Below are 17,438 nucleotides of genomic sequence, written 5' to 3'. Positions count from 1 at the left end.
GCCCATTCCATCGTCGTCAAAGACAGCAGGGTCCCATCTATCCCTCCATCCTCTGCATCCATTTCTTCTATGACTTCCTCTTCCACCTCTATTTTCCACTTTTATGGAGCCTGTGCTTACACTGGACTCACTCAGACAATCCAGGACTATCTCTTTATTTTAAGGTCAGCTGATTAGCAACCCTACTTCCATCTGCAGCTCCAGTATCCTGGTTCTGGAGTTTAGGATATGGACATCTCTTGAGGGGCTAATATGCTGTCTGCCACATGGCTATTGTCTGTTGTGTCATGGCCTCAACATGGCTGCTAGATCTCCAGACGTCACATCTGTATTCACAGAGGGAAGAGAGGAGAAGGTTACTAGGACTCACCCCCTCGGTCTGTGCCTTTTGATTAAGAAAACAAAAGGTTTCCCAGAAGTGTCCCAACAGACTCTGTTTGTATCCCATGGGTCAGAACAGGTCACATGGTCACATCTAGCTGCAAGGGATGCTGGCAAGGTCACAGTAGGCAGGAGGCAGCAAGGGAGAAGTTGTGTGCCAGAGACTCAAGGAGGCACATGCACGGAATCTGTGCAGCCTCCTCCCAGATCCTTAATTTCAGCAAATCCTTGAGGACAGGCCACCAGTAATAGGAAGTGGTGGCTTCCAAAGTGTTTCTTTATGGCTTTCTAGTGGAATATAGTTTATAGGCGCTCTGGGAGTTCTAAAACAGAACTGTAGTATCTCCCCCTGGAATTGTGCGGGAGGCCATGGGCTTTGGAATGGGCTGACCTGGGTTCTAGCACCTTCTTGACTTGAGAACTAGAGAGAATGTGTGCATAAGTTAAGCTCTCCCTAGCTCGAAAACGCTTCATAACCTGGCATACATCAGTTTCCTCGTGGGGTAAATAGCGCTGGTAAGGGTGTGAGGCCTGCAGGCCTCTGTGAGGTGAGATGGGATCATACAGAAGAGTTCAGAGCATCTCAGGGTCCTCAGCCACCAGCCGTTAATCAAACCCACATGATTGCAGCGAGGCCTGGAAGAATGCAGGGGGTAGTTTCCACCTGCAGCACCTTTTTCCAGGTGGGGAAACTGAGGCACAGAGAGCCGTGGCCACTCTTCCAGGCCTCTGCAACCAGTATGTGTTAGGGTGGAGCTAAAGTCAGCCTGAGGAGTGATTTCAGGGATGAGCAAAATCAGCGACCAGGGTCCCTGGTCAGTGTGGATCCCCCTGCCCTGGCCCTGGGCCCCCTCCCCAACAAGGTCCTGTCCCAAGGCAGGTGAAGGGTGAAGGGGCCTCCGCAGCTCCCCTGCTGGTGGGGGGGGGGGCGGTGCTTCCCTGCCAGCCTGTTTGTTTTGGGCATCTTTCTTATGTCCTCCAAGCTTGCTGCCAGCAGTGTGCTCCCCGGGGGGATGCCGGCGGTGAGAACCTGGGAACTGCCTCTTATCTCTGCAGAGCAGGATATGTCCTGTGCTGCGCGTCCCCGGTGAGCTTTCCAAGCGCTGTGATGAGCTTGCAGATTTCAGCGAGTGATTGCTCCGGCCGTCCCCCGCCAGCCTTGGGGGGGCTGTGTTTTGTTTCCCAGGCCCCTCCGCACCGCACCAGGGATCCTGCCACCTCCCGCTCCTGTGTCCCTGGCCTTTCAGCTGCTCTGAGTCCATGATTGCCCCTGCAGGTCCGGCCCAGCCGACGGCCAGTGAGAAATGGCACGGGGTGAACTCCTGTTTCCGCCCATTCTTCATGCAGGGGCAGTGGGTGGTTCCCAGCTGGGGAGGGCTGGGGGGGCCGCAGTGCCCCGCATGGCCCTTGGAGGCGCTGTGCAGGCCCGGGTTCTGCCCTCATCCCATCCCATCCATACCAACTTCTGAAAGGTGCTCCGACCCAGTCGTGAGTGGATGGAAACAGGTAATTAACCTAATTATATGATGGAGTGTGGGCAGGGCATCTCAATCTTACTTCCAGTGATATTTGTTTAAAATGCAGATTCTCAGGTCCTGGGGTTCAGCGAGGCACATTCGAACTGGGGTAGGACCCACAATTCTTAATTTACATCAGGCCCCCTGGTAATTCTTCTGATCTGGCAAATTTGGGAAAATACTGGCCTGGCAGTTTGGCCCAGGCTCTGGAAACAGGCTAAGTTCCAACTTCACTGCAATCCCCGGTCGCTGCGCCTCTTGGAGCTTCTCAGACCACAGTCTCCTCTTCTGTTGACTGGGTCTGATGTTATCTTCCTTCTGTGATTGTTGGGAGAAATCCCAGAGTGCTCTGCACACAGCCAAGCATCCATTGGGTGTTCAGGAAAGGATTAATGCTTATTGTCCAGATGATATTCAAAGACAGAAATCTCCTGGCAAGGTTTCTGATAATCACAAAAACCAGACAGAGCAAACTGAGCTAATAGGGTTGCAGTTAAAAGTAGAGACCTTGAATGTTTTGAGCACACTTGGTGGCCTCGTTTTAAGCATGAACACAATTTCCATTGGAAAATTTTAAACATTGACGGCAATAGAAGGGACTCCATTTCTTTGCTGTCCTCTGTATCCAGGAGCCCTTAACGGAGATCACTGAGTAACTGTGGGGTTCTCAGAGCTGAAGGCATTGGGGAAAGAGAGGGGGTTGAGTCTTCTCAGGATACAGCATGTTGATGAAAGAACCAGCACAGTCGAACATGCATCCCACAAAGAGACATATAGCAGCAAGGAAGGACCCTGCGAGGCCATTGGAAACACCGCCGTTGGATGGGATGAACAGGCGCCTTCTGGCAGCATCTGCTGAGTTAGCATCAGGCTGGACCACAGAGACGATGCCTGCAAGAGCCGTAAACGCAGGCCATCCCGCCAGCTCTCGTGCAGGAGATGCTAGCTCCTCATCAGGCTCTGAGCCAAGCACATCATTTGCCTTCTGCCCCTCCGTTTCCTAGTGTGTAAAATGAGGGTGTTGTGGCTCTTACTCTATCAGTCCTCGGGAGGATTCACAGAGGTGAGGCATAGAAAGTGCTCTGGTTGAGCGCTAGCGAACGTCGGTGTTGGTAGAGTTCTCTCTTTTTTTACACGTGGGAGAACTGGAGCAGGCATGGCAGAACTCCTCACTAGCAGAAGACCCCCCGGCAGACGTGGAGAGATCTGGGCCACTGTAGACACGGCAGCAGGACAGGGCTTTGAAGGAGGGACCTGAGCAGTAGCCTCGATCTACCGCAGACGTCGGCGAGCTCTTAGACCAGGCGGGGAACCGGTCCACCCGCTCGTGCTCTGGTTTAGCTCCCTACTCTGCTTTCTGAGAGTCAGTTTGGAAGGGAACCTGGCGGAGCTCCTCAGAGTCTCGGGGTCCTTGTCTTTGATGAACTTTCTACTTGGTCATAGGCAGCCTCCGAATATTCTCTCCTCCCAAGGTTTCTGTTGATCCCAAGCAGGAGCCGCGTGCACAGAGCTGGTTTATGCCGATTGGCTTGTGTTTTGCCAAGCAAGGGGACGACGAAATGGGAAGTGTGGGGGCTGCATGAACGGCCTCATGCTGTATTTCTGAGAGGTGTTTTTCTGCAACAGGAACACACACACACACGTGCTCACCAACACACAATTCCCCTGCACACACTCACACACATTACATGACATGCATATACACACACTGTACACATTCATTCACATGCACAGAACATGCACCAGCACACATGTACACACACACACACAGAAGGAGACTGACTTTGGAAACCCAAGTCAAGCCCATCCTCCATGACCCAACCCCTGAGCTCCTTCCTCCCCTCCAATTGAGACATGGCTGCTTCTGTGCATTAGGTTGTTCTGTTCCTGTTGAATTCAGGCTCCACCACTGTGGGGTCTTGGTCATGTTGCTGAATGACCCTGATGCTCAGCTTCTTTGTCTGTGAAGTGGACACAGTAACAGCGCTTACCTCATTGGGCTACATGGAGCCTGTGCAGAGAAAAGGGTTAGGAGAAGGCCTGTGCATTGCAAGGCTCCTGCTGCCTGATCACCTGAAGTCACATCACCATCACCTGCCTGATCGCCCCTAAGCCACATCACCATCCCCTTTCCATGCTGACCTTCTCTTCCAAAAGGCCCCTGTGGGCTTCCAAAACTTTTGAATGTCACCAGCTTGACATTCTGTCTGGTTTTGCTGGAGCAAGATGTTAGGTAAGTCATTTCATTTGCGTGTCTTCCTCGGGGTAACAAATGTGGCCTCATATTAACTTACGGACCAGTAGGGCTCAGGATCTCCAAGGGAGGTCTGTAGATGGAGGCTTATTGAGGGATGGAACTAGAATGATTCATTTATTCAAACACAGATGGCGCCTGCCCAGCCTGGGCAATGGGGACAGGGAGATGAATATACCCAGCCCCTGCTCAGGAGCTCACACTCTGGGGAGAATGAGAAAGGAAGAAAACGAATGACTGGTTGTGTGGCCAGGCATCCCCCGTGCGGGCCAAGTGCCTGCCCAGGACTCGGGGGAGATGAGCATGACATCTCCCGACCTCAAAGGGTGGGGACACTGGGACCCATGAAGTCAGCACGGACATAGCTGGGACAGAAGTGATGATGTCTTTAGTTATGAGCAGGAACCTTCCAGGCGGCCAAGGGACAGACATGTTTCCACCAAAGAGAATGGCCACTGTCAAAACTCAGGCATGTGCTGCAGTGGGGACTGACAGTGGCTTAGGAAGGGGTCGGTGGATGGCAGGATGGGTCTGCCTCTGACCTACCAATGAATGAACGCTGGGTGGGAGGGAGGGTCTCAAGACCAGGCTGGCTTTATGTGGGTGTCTCAATGCAGGTAGCTTCTGAGACCTGGAATTGTCCCTGGGAAGCCCTAGTTCATGCGTAGATAAATTAGTCACTTGCTGATGATGGCACCACTTGCGTAATTTAAGGCCTTGTTCTTCAATATTTCCTGTCAAAGAATTTTTAACAGAGGAGGATCCCCTTTCCAGGAGTGTGGGCCATAGACCAAAACCTGCCCAAGCACCACCGTTTTGGCATTTCTTTATGTTAAAGGTCTGGGCCCATTTGTTCCATATTCCTGATTATATACAGATTTATTGTTGAAAGCCATTGCTTCCCCTTCCCCCACACTCTTATTTTGGTAAAAATGATAATATTGGATCATCATGTTGATCTTGGGTCTTGATACGGTTTTGCTGTGTCCCCACCCAAATCTCACCTTGAATCGCAGCTTCCATAATTCCCTTGTGTTGTGGGAGGGACCACGTGGGAGATAATTGAATCATGGGGGTGGTTCCCCCATACTGTTCTCATGGTACTGAATAAGTCTCATGAGATCTGATGGCTTTATAAGGGGAAACCGCTTTTGCTTGGTTCTCTGATTCTCTCTTGTCTGCCCCCATGTAAGACACTCCTTTCACTTTTTCCCATGATTGTGAAACCTCCCCAGCCACATGGAACTGTGAGCCATTAGACCTCTCTCCAGCCACATGGAACTGTGAGCCATTAGACCTCTTTTTCTTTGTAAATGACCCAGTCTCAGGTATGTCTTTAACAGCAGTGTGAAAACAGACTAATATAGGTCTTCTCGGGGCCTCTTGTTTGAAAAGCCAAATGGAGCTGAAGGTGGTAACATGAAGTGCAATCTCCTCTTCCTCAGTATCAGTCATCTGCACCTTAGCAAAAATGGGACACAATCTTAAGGGCAGGTTTTCAATGACAACATGAGATGAGACACCCTAAAACCCAAGGTCCCTGTGCAGGTCGGGAGAAGGGAATACTGACCTCTAAAAAGAGTCAAATGTAACGCGGGAGTCGGAATAAAGATATTTGTCAGTTTCTCTCTGGGGTCTTGGCCTCCCCATCGCTCTCTGCTCTGGGAGCTGCTGTTACTAGAATCCTCTTGGCAAAGATCGTGGACAAGAGGCTTCCGTGGAAACTTCCGTCCCCGGCCAGGTGCTCAGTGTCATCCCTCCTTGGTTTCCTTCTGCTCCAACCCAGGGCAGAGGAAGCTTCTGATGTGCTTCTCTGTTGTACCTGCCCATTTTCACAGGTTTGTTAGAGCATGAAGAGTATCAGTGCCTGGGCTCTTAAAATATTTGGACTTTTCCAAGCCCTTACACAAACCTTTAAGCTTGGTTTAGTAGGTACGACACGTCTAGTGCTTATTAATAAAGTTTTTATCAGATTGTTTTTAAAAATCCAATGGAATCATGGTTGTATACATTCAGAGTGTCTGCTTCCTCACTTAGTTTCAAATCCCATTCCCACTACTGGCCAGCTGTGTGACTTTGGGTAAGTTAGTTAACCTCTCTGCGCCACAGTTTTCTATAGATGGGGTAGAAAAACAGTGCTTAGGTTATTGTGAGGATTAGTAAGTGAGTATGTGTGAAGTGCTGGAAATGGTTCCTGGTACATGTGACTTCCCTAACTATCGGAGGGGTTCGTCCCCATCTCTGGAAAGAACAATGTGATTTTCGAAACAGACACTGGACTGTGATCCTTTGCAGTGTGAGACCACTCTGCTGTGTGCTGAAAGCCTCACTATAATAACTGCAGCTCACGGAAACTCAAAGGGGTGAATTGACAGACAGTCACATATGGGTTTTTGGCAGCTGGTTGATACCCATGTGGGGTGCCCTCCTGTTTGTGCTGATGGAGAAACAGTTCCTCCTGGGGGGCTGCCCTAGGGCAGGGAGGCTGCGAACAAAGGCGTAGGGGGACATGATGGGGTCTGAGCCTCTAGCTTGCTGTTTCCAGAAACAGCACGCTTTGAGCTTGCAGAGCTGTCTGGTCCCCCAAATGCACTTGGGTCTCAGGGTCTCTGGGCCTGTGATCTCCCTAGGCAGGCCCCAGGGGGCCTGTGTGCAGGGGCCCCTCTGTTTGGGGTGGGACGCATGCCATTTGTCAGTGGCATGGGGTGACTTGCTGGGCACCCCTTGCAGCGAGCTTGCGGAGTTCAAGGCTGGGCGCACCTCAGCTCTCATTATCAGATCTAATTGTGGGCTCGGATTTCACAAATCCGGGCCTGTGCAGGTGGAGGACAAGCGGCAGAGGTCATGCCTAAAAGCTTATTAAGCTGCCGGTGTGAAAGGTAAGGCCATCTGGATGCCATTTGACAACTTAAGTGGTAATTACACCATTTGGCACAGGAATTAGTGAGAGCTGGGGCTTGAACTGTGGCAGGGACCACTTTTTTTTCTGCAGGGGGGTGGCTTGGGGCAGTCCCGATCCTAGCAGCTCACAGTCCTAGCCGCTGTTTGTGGCTTGCAGGTTCTCTGCCCAGCTCCTCGGATGGGCAGGCTTGATAACCAGGAACACCTGCCTTCTCAGCTCTCCTGTCCAGGAAAGGGAGGTGGGCAGCGGGGGCAGCTTCCAGCAACATTCCACCCCAGCAATATGGAAGTGTTTAAGCAGGGTTTGCACCAGGCAGGCTAGCTGAGATCTGAACCTTTAAATTACAGCCATTCCCCGGCTGAGGAAAAGTAAATAAACAGTTCACAGCTGCAGCCAACTCAACACAGAAATGGGCTATCTCTTCTGATTGCAGGGCAAGTAATTAAGTGAGAAATGTGAGCCCTGCAGTCAGGGTGAGATGGTAAAGGTCTGGGGCAGTAAGTCCACCCAACTCCAGACCTTCCGATTAACCCTCGCGGAGCCAAGAAGGGAGATGGACGCGCAGGCTTGGAGGTGAAGCCCAGATGAGGGGCACTGGCTTTGCGACTGTCAAAAGCCAGCTAACTATAAATGGCCTTACCTCGCTGTGCTTGGCTGAGGGAATACGCTGAGGGTGAGAATCCGCGTTCTCAGCAGTCCACCCATGGACGCACTTCATAACAGGTACTGTCTCTGTTTACTCATTATAGGCTGAATTTTGTTCCTGATAAATTCCTATGTGGAAGCTCTGGCCTCAGGCCCTCAGAATGTCACCGTGTTTGGAGTTAGGGTCTTTAAAGAGGTGCTTAACTTAAAATGAGTCATTGGGCCCTAATCTAATGGCACAGACACATACAGAGGGATGACCATATGAGGACACAGGGAGAAGATGGCTGCCTACAAGCCAGGGAGGCAGGCCTCAGGAGGAACCAGCCCTGCTGGCACCTGATCCTAGATGTTCAGCCTTGAGAACGATAAGAAAATGCATATCTGTGGTTTTAGCTGCCCAGTCTCATGATGTGGTTATGGCAGCCCGGGCAAATCAATTCACCCAGCTTTGCCTGCATGCAGAGAGCCACGTGTGCTTTAGAGTAAGAGCTGACAACGACTTGGTTCACGGGCTGTGCCAGGCCCCAGCGAGGTGTGCGTGTGACATGCAGCTTCTCACACCAAAGCAGTAGCATTCCCATTTCACAGATGGGGAAACTGAGGCCTGGGGAGGTCAAGCAAGTAGTCCAGGGTCATGTAGCTGGAATTTGTGGACACAGCAGGTGTTCTCAAACCTGGCTTCACAGTGCAGCGGCCTGGGAAGCCTTAACAGGCACTGACTCCTGGGTTCCAGCCCACACCAAGGGAATCAAATTCTGGGCAGCAGTTTTCAGGGCGCCCCAGGCGATTCTCCGGTATAGCCAGGTGCATAGCTACTGCCTTGTACCTCATTCATCTGGCTGGCCTTAAAAAACAAAGTATGTTAGCAGGGGCTTCCATCCCATGCGGCAGCTCCCATCTCCATTTCCCCTGGCAAAGTGGGTTCACTGTGTCCCTCACACTCATGGTTGGGCAGCTTGTGTTTCTGAGACCATTAGCACGGGCTCTGGGGCCCAAATGGCTGGGTTTGAATCCAGTCTTTGCTAGTCATTTGCTGTGTGACCTTGGGCAAGTGGCTTGGTCTCTCTGGGCTTCAATTTCCTCATCTGTAAGATGTGATGAGAGTACCTACCTTGTAAGGTTGTTATTCACCAAGTTAGCCTTTGTAAAATGCTTACAGCAATGCCTAGCTTGTGGAGAGTGCTGGGAGAATGTTTGTTGCAACAAGACAACTGTCTCCTGTACGTACCCTGGATGATGAGAGGCTGGGGAGATGCGTAGGAGATGGGAGACAGAAGCCAAGCCTGAGTCCACGCCGTGTTCCCTGGGGACCCGCGGCATCTGACACAGGGGAGGCCTTGGGAAACTTTAGTGTCCAGGAACAGGCGTTGTTTATGCAAGGTATTCGGCACCACCTCCCCGCACCATGCACACCCCGTCCCTGTGGGAGGGATGGCGAAAGCAGCCCCTTCTGTTCCTGTGGAGGTTGTAGAGGGAGGTGCGCCAAACCCATGATGACACCAGCATGGGTTTCTCCTCCAGGAAGGAGGCTTGACACCGAGAACCGGGAGGTTCCCTGCCTGTGAGTTCTGGCGGCGGGATGTGGATAACCCTGTTCTTTTGTACTTGGTGTATTCTCCTCCTCTTCCTGCGTGAATGAATGCATATCCCTTTTGTTATAACAATGTAGTTTTGGGTGGGGGCTTTTTGGTTAAAAAAAAAAAAAAAAGGATAATACAGAAGTTGACTAAGTTACTTCAGGCAGATTTTTCTCTGGGGCATGTTTTAGCATTTCCTTGACATCCTCTGCAAGCTGCTCCAGGCCTAGGCCCCATCCTCACCTCTCAGAGCACACACCTGCCTGTGTTCTGGCTTGTGGTTCAGGAGCGGACAGCCATGTGTCACCTGGCTGTGGGTCTCCAGGAGCCATTGCAGGGGACCGGCCACACGGCCATATTCCAGAGGCCCTGAGCCCGGAGGCACTGACTGCATGGAATCATGGATCTCTGGGCTTGTGGGGTCTGGGGGACCTTCTGCAGAAAGCACTTCTTCTGGGGGGTTGGGCGGGCAGGAACACATAGCTTCCTTACGTAAGCCACAGTTCAGGTCCAACTGGGAGGGGCTTCCAGAAGAGGCCTGGGGACAAGAACAGGAGGGGCCCTGGACCCTCTGCACTGTGAGCTCCCTCAGCAGGTCTGTGGCCCGTGGTGACGGCTCAGATTTCCCCATTCTCTGGCCGGAAAGTGCAGAAAGGGAACTGCCGGAACCCCAAGTGTGCCAGCTCCAGAGCTGCGTTCAGTCCCAGCCTGCCCTCTCAGCTGACTCAGTTCTGCCCCCGTCTCCTCTTCTGTGAAATGGGAACAACAGCAAAACCTGCCTTAGAAAGGCTGCCGGCAGGATTAAGCAAATTAAAACGGGATGGTGCCTGCCACTTAGTCAAGCATCTCGGGTGTCAGCCCCTGGTACGATCTTCATTTGCTTTGTTTGTTTGTTTGTTTTTTTGAGACAGTCTCTCTCTTTCGCCCAGGCTGGAGTGCAGTGGTGTGATTTCTGCTCACTTCAACCTCTGTCTCCCGGGTTCAAGTGATTCTCCTGTCTCAGCCTCCCAAGTAGCTGGGATTACAGGCACACACCACCACGCCCAGCTAATTTTTTGTATTTTTAGTAGAGACGGGGTTGCCCAGGCTGGTCTCGAACTCCTGGGCCCAAGAGATCCACCTGCCTTGGCCTCCCAAAGTGCTAGGATTATAAGCATGAGCCACTGCACCTGGCCTAAGATCTTCATTTGCTTTCTTGTGACAGCTCTGAGTCGTGTCCATGTGCAGGGGACCTGGAGACTCAGGAGGGTGATTCATATACTCAGCTCTTCAGCCAGAGGGGTCAGCCCTGGAGTAGGTGCTGGCACCTAACAGGAAATGAGCTGACATTCCACCTTGGGACACATAACATCTTTCCAGGGAGGCAGCCGTCAGTCAAACGATCACAGGAAGGGATTATAAAAAATAATCTGAGGTGGCCAGGTGGGGTGGCCGAGTGGCTGAGCTGGGGTCTGAGGGCAGTGCAGGAGTTAGCTAGGAGATAGGAGAGGACGTGTCCTGGCAGAGGGAACAGCCTCTGTGAAGAGCTTGTTCCCCTTCAGAGGAACAGAAGGAAGTCCTCTGTAGCTGGCAGAGGGAGGCTGACACGGCTGATTGTTTTCCACCCTCGATTCCCCCTCCCTTCCACAGTGAGAGTGTTTAACTAGGCAAGCTACAGAACACAGAGTGCTTTTCCCAGGCTTTTTGACGGCTGATGTGTGTGTAACAGGCTCCGTGTGTCTCGAAGAAGAGAAGCCTTCTTGCAGTAGCTGGGTGGAGACACGGTACCGAATCACTATTGTGTGGGTGGACACAACCATTAACAAGAGAGGAAAATCCTGGTGATTTCAGAGAGCACAGCTCAGACCCTTATGTGAAAAAAACAAATTCCACGAGCACTTTGTTGGAGCCGCTGCTCCTGTGGTTCCTGTGGGTGCAGCTGAATCCTGGCTGTAACGCAGCGCGCTTGGATGCTGGGGCTGGAGGCGGTGGACAGGAAGTCTCCACTGCACCAGCTCTTGGCATGATCCGGGCTCCAACCCTACTCCCCGGTGCCACACAACATGCTCTGAGGTTGTTTTATCACTTAGTTCAGTCCAGTCTGGCTTCGGTTATGCTGGGCAAATGCTCTCGTCTGATACCTCTAGGTCAGAATGTGAACTGTGATATTTTTCCGAAGAGCCATGGGAAGCCCAGGAGAGGTTTGTGGGACTAACCAGTCACAGGGCCCGTCTGTGACAGCACCAGGGCTCAGAGGCACGTTCATGGCCCTGGTCTTTTTACAGAGTTCACGTCGATGTGAGGAATGGTGTGGTTTGGAGAAGCTGGTGGGTTGGGGAAGCTGGTGGGTTGGGGAAGCTGGTGGGTTGGGGAAGCTGGTGGGTTGGGGAAGCTCGTGGTTTGGAGAAGCTCGTGGATTGGGGAAGCTTGTGGTTTGGAGAGGCTCATGGGGGGGCTGTGGATGCTCCGTTCACACCTCACCTGTCTTAGGGGCCATTCTGCCTGCTGCTGCCTGTGGGACGTGGCACCCAGGGAGCCCGGGTGTGATTCCTCCAGCCCTGGAGCCGGCTCAGCCTCCTGGGTCCCAGGGGAGATGGGGGCCTTCTGGGGAAAGGTTTCTTTCTTGCATGGAGGAATCCTGGGTACATGGTCTCCCTTCTGTCCCTGGCCTCTGCCTGTCCGGATGGAGGCAGCAAGTACACAGCCAGCTTGCTGCCAGGCAGAGCAGGAGGCTGATGTGCCCGGGGCAGAGCAGAGAGATGGGAAGACCCGGAGTTTCGAGGCGTTGCTGAGCCTCCGTCACCGTCCCTAATGTGGCCTGTCCTGGGGCATCCAGATGGTGGGTTGGTGCATCTCCTTTCGGCCTGAACCAATTTTAGCTGAGATTTCTGCTGCTTCCCAATACAGCGTCTTCACCAAGGCTGGTGCTGGCATCTGTCCTCTGCACGTGTCCTGACAAGACGCCTGTTAGGTGTTTTCCCGGGGCTTTTGCTTCTCTGGACGCCCCCTCCTGGGTTCCCTTTGCCTTTGTTTATGGCTCTGCCTGTTCCTGCCCAAGACCCACTTTCTCAGGGCTTCTTGGCAATTTCTGAAGCCACCCTGTGCAGGCTGGGTGGACTTCGGAGGGGCTCACCCCATCGTAGTGCTCACACTGACTGGGGAGGAGCAGACCCCATTTCTGTGGTCCTGAGAGCTCCTGCTGCTGCTTTTTTTTTTTTTTTTTTTTTTTTTTGAGATGGAGTCTTGCTCTGTCACCCAGGCTGGAATGCAGTGGCGTGATCTCAGCTCACTGCAACCTCCGCCTCCCGGGTTCAAGTGATTCTCCTGCCTCTGAGTAGCTGGGATTACAGGCGCACACCACCATGTCTGGCTAATTTTTGTTTTTGTTTTTTTAGTAGAGTCGGGGTTTCACCATGTTGGCCAGGCTGGTCTCGAACTCCTGACCTCAAGTGATCTGCCCACCTTGGACTCCCAAAGTGCTGGGATTATAGGCATGAGCCACTGCGCCAGGCCTCTCCCTGCTTCTTCATTCATGTGAGAGCCCCCTCTTCTGATGTCAGAGGCTCTGGGATGCCTGTGTGATGGGGGAAGGCCTGGAGCCGTGGGACCCGACCCTCCTCGGCCATGTCTTCAGGAAGGATAAGTGGAATTAGGAGGGTCCTCAGGAACCCACCCGGTGCTCACAGAGCCATGGGACGTCACAGCACCCCTCTCTACCATAGCCTCCTGCCCCTCTAATGCTCTTCACTGGGGCCTCACCTGGAATTTCTCTTCTGGAATAATGATCTGGGCCTTCCCCTTCCCCAACGAGGCCTTGCCCAGCAAGCCTGGCTGCCCCAGCTCTTCCCTGAGGCCTCTCCAACATGTGGGAAAGCAGGATGTGGGGGAGGAACCCGGGCTGGGGTTGGAGAGGCTGCCTGGGTCCGCGTGCAGGGGCTACTGCTTGCCAGGGGTGTGATCTTAGGGAATTACACTCTACCCATGCATCCCAGCTTCCGCTCTTACACAACGGGCCTCCACACCGTTCCCCACATCCTGGGGTTGTTTGAGGATTCCATAAGAGACTGTCTGGAAGCAGGGCATGCAGGAGGAGTTGGCTACAAGCCAGGCAGGTCCTGTGGGGCGTGGGTGGGACCAGCTGCATCACTGGGGGTGGGGGCAGCCCAGAAAGTCATGAAGAATCTCACGTTGGCAACAGCAGAGGGTTAGACCGAGGGTGAGGTCCTTTGTACACTTGTGAAGCCAGCCCTGCATGTGGGCAAGAGAGCCCTGGTGGCCAAGCCCTTTTAATATTTATGTCCTGGCCCAGGTGATACTGGAAAGTGGCAGGACTCCCCAAACACCAACGTGTCAACGGCCAATGACACTCAACTATCACTCCCAGGAGCCTTTGCCCTTTAATCCAATATCCCAAGCGGGGCAATATCCAGAGACATCATTCCCTCATGGTGGAAGGTGGGTGGTGGCTGTGAATGGCTTAGTGTGGGAAAGAAGCGTGTGGGTTTCACAGGCACCGTAGGCTCCAGCCTGAACACTGGCCTGAGGGTGACAGTCCCATGCAGCTGGAAACAGCTGATTTCCAGGTTCTGGGTTCCAAGGTGGGCAGCCCCGCCCACCACAGTGACATCATGTGCTAGGGAGGCCTCTGGACCTCATTGCTCTGGCAGTTTTTATAGGATTGGGTGCCAGGCCATAAAGCTGTCAGGGAGGATGCTGCCCCTTGGCCTCCTTCATGCCAGTCCCGGTTGTCCCACACTGCCAAGGCCTGGGCCTTGCTGACCTCTGGCTCTGCAGTGACCGCTCCCATATCCATGCAGAGCCTGCTGCACGGCTGCGTCCCTGTACACGCTGCTGACTGCAGCTTGCCATTTGGTGCCAACGATGCTTCCAGGTTAAGTCTTGTTAGGATAATAAAAGGGATGAAAAAACAGTATTTGAGCTGTATTTTTTCCTGGGGTGTCATGACAGATTGAGGACCCATGGCTCCAGCACACCAGCTGATCCCAGCTCCTGTGACCCTGAGGGGGGGGTGAGCACACGGACACCCCGCGGGCTTCCTGCGCAGACCTGGCCTGGCCCCTCAGCCCCTGGCCCATCTCACTGGCCCTGCTCCCAGCAGTGCCTGTGGGAATGCGGCTTTGTGGAGCCCAGGCTGATGCCCCTGTCCTGAGAGCCTGCTCAGTCTCCTGGGTCCTGGAGAGCATCATTCAAATGGGTTAGCTGCCCCGGCCCTGCTGGCTGAGCTGCGGGGAACAGAATTGGCCAGGCTCTTCCTCTTGCACTCAGGACATGAAACAGCCTGAGATAAGTGTGTGTCTGGGTACCCGGTACCTCACTGGTTTGTCTAGAAGAGTGGCTTGTTCTTCGCTATCCAAGGGATGCTGCTCCAGAAAGCCAGGCTGGGTTCCGCCTTCATGGAGGAATTCCTGATAATAAGAATGCTGAAAAAATGGTCATTGTACCCATATCCCTACCCGTACACTGTCCATACTCAGAAAGCAAATCCATCCAAATAGCAAGGGCCACAATGCACCTGCAATGAACATAATAGCACTCCCTCTCCGAGTGCTTGTTCTGTGCCAGACACTGTGTGTGGAGCAACTGAGCAAAGGTTCTCAGCAGCTCCAACGAATAATAGTAACGAAACACATCACACATGTTCTGTGCCTGCTAACGCCGATGATAGTCTAAATCTTTGCGACAGTTGAGGAGGTGCTGTCGGTGCCCCCCACCCACTGCTCTTTACACACAAGGAACACAAGGGTCAGGCAGGTGGAGTGACTTGGCCACAGTCACAGAGCTGGTGCATGTCCAGAGCTAGAACCTCACGTGGTCAGCCTTGCTCCAGGGTCCGCTAACCTTTACCATGCCCATAACATGCCATGGGTCTTATTATTGGAGGCTGGTGCTCTGATGGGAGAGTGGCAGCTTCTCCAAGGGCTTCTGGGTCAACTGATGAGATAATAAAACCCCCAAGTCTAGCGTCTAGATTGAAGCAAAAACAAGCCTAAATTAACAAATAAAAAATATCCTCTAGAAAGCCCCTGAGATGGCAATTCTGGATTTGCATCTGACTGTCTAGACAATCATCTGTTCTGTTCAACACATTTTCATGGATCCCTGTTCTGTGCCAGCACTGCCCTTGTTTCAGTGATATATCAGGGCTCCCAGCCCTCGTCTTTGTTATGCAATTTGGTATTTCTTTGAGCTCAGCCTGGGTTCATTCCTCCTCATCTTGCCCCACATCATCAACCCAGTAGCTGACCTGGCAGATCCTCCCTGAATGCAAACTGAATTTAATATTGGCCCAAACCAAACATAAGCAGCAAAGCCAAGGAGGGGCAGCAAGGACCAGCCCAGCCCAGGTTCCCCAAAGCCACCTGAATGTGACCTGAGTCTCCAAGGGAAGCTGAGCCCAGGGCATGGTGGTTTGGTTAGTCCCAGATAGTCTTCCCACTCCAGGGTCCTCTCTTTATAAAAATTCCTAGAATGATCCTTAACTCAGGATTTTCTTAAGAGGAATAATTGAGGATAGCTGAGCACACACACTCTGAAAAACACATATCCGTTACTCATTGTCAGTGAGTTCTGATATCAACTTTCTGCTTCCCTGCCGAGTACCTGGAAATAGGCTTTAACAAGCACAGGGCATGGAGGTCCGGGCACTGTTACCCTTGCTGTGTGTTCCCTGGTGCTCTCAGCTTCACTGGGAGGTCTTGTTTCAAAACCCTGAAGCCTATCTCAAGTTAGTCCTTTACTTTTTCTTCTCCTTTCTTTTTTCTTTTCTTTTCTTTTCCTTTCTCTTTCTCTTTCTCTTCTTTCTTTCCCTCCCTCCCTCCTTTCCTCCCTCCCTTCCTCCCTTCCTTCCGAGATGGAGTCTCGCTCTGTCACCCAGGCTGGAGTGCAGTGGCACGATTTTGGCTCACTGCAACTTCCACCTCCCGGGTTCAAGTGATTCTCCTGCCCCAACCTCCTGAGTAGCTGGGATTACAGGTGTGAGCCACCACGCCCAGCTAATTTTTGTATTTTTAGTAGAGCCAGGGTTTCACCATGTTGACCAGGCTGGTCTTGAACTCCTGACCTAAGGTGAACTGCCCACCTTGGCCTCCCAAAGTTCTGGGATTACAAGAGTGAGCCACTGCGCCCGGCCCCTTTGCATTTTTTTGTGAGCCTCTCAAAGCACTAACCTGAGGAATATGATGCTATGAATGGATTCCCTGGAAAGCTTTTTCTTCCTCTCAAATGCTCTGTGTGGAGCTGGTGGTCAGCTCTCCTGGGTAAGGAAAGTGGCCGCCTGGTGGTGTCTCTGCTGGTTCCCAGTAGGGTCTGCATTGTCTCTACAGGATCGGAATTATTTTGTTTTCCTTGGGAGTTGGAGAAGAGTTTTAAACTCTTTTGGTGGAAAAAGTTACTCCTGCTTGAAGTTCAAGCTGTAAATGGGCCCACCTGTGGTACGTGACCTTCCCTTTGTAACACCGCTCAATATCTCCCCAGTAACACAACCTACTGGGCCTGGCCTGATTTCCATTTATTCCCTTATAATGCTCCTGGATTGGTGAAATCCATGGGCCACCTTCATTTGACCTGATTGTCCTCACTGACATTGCAGGCTCAGAGAAAAACAAGACATGTCATAAAAATGACAAGAATTCTTGAATTTGGAATCACTGAGGAGTTCATGTAGTAAAATCCATCTATAAAGTTCCTTGTTCTCCTACTAATTTGGTCACTCTATGGGTTAAAACATATGTACCCTGAGCCGGGCATGGTGGCTTACACATGTAATCCCAGCAGTTTGGGAGGCTGAGGCAGGTGGATCACCTGAGGTCAGGAGCTCGAGACCAGCCTGGCCAACATGGTGAAACCCTGTCTCTACTTAAAATACAAAAAGTTAGCTGGTCATGGTGGCAGGTGCCTGTAATCCCAGCTACTAAGGAGGCTGAGGCAGGAGAATGGCTTGAACCCGGGAGGCAGAGGTTGCCGTGAGCTGAGATCATGCCATTGCACTCCAGCCTGGGCAACAAGAGTGAAACTCTGTCTCAAACAAACAAAACAACCCCATATGTCCCCTGTCTTTTGTGGGTGTAGAGGTAGCTCAGGAGGGGCTATCGGGAGGTCTGGGCTGAAGCCCTTCCTCCACCCATGGGTGGGGTATGACTGTATACAGGTTCTCACCAAGC

The sequence above is a fragment of the Pongo pygmaeus genome, chromosome 18 (assembly GCF_028885625.2).
Source record: "Pongo pygmaeus isolate AG05252 chromosome 18, NHGRI_mPonPyg2-v2.0_pri, whole genome shotgun sequence".
Lineage (NCBI taxonomy): Eukaryota > Metazoa > Chordata > Mammalia > Primates > Hominidae > Pongo > Pongo pygmaeus.
Note: the sequence above shows the minus strand (reverse complement) of the source record.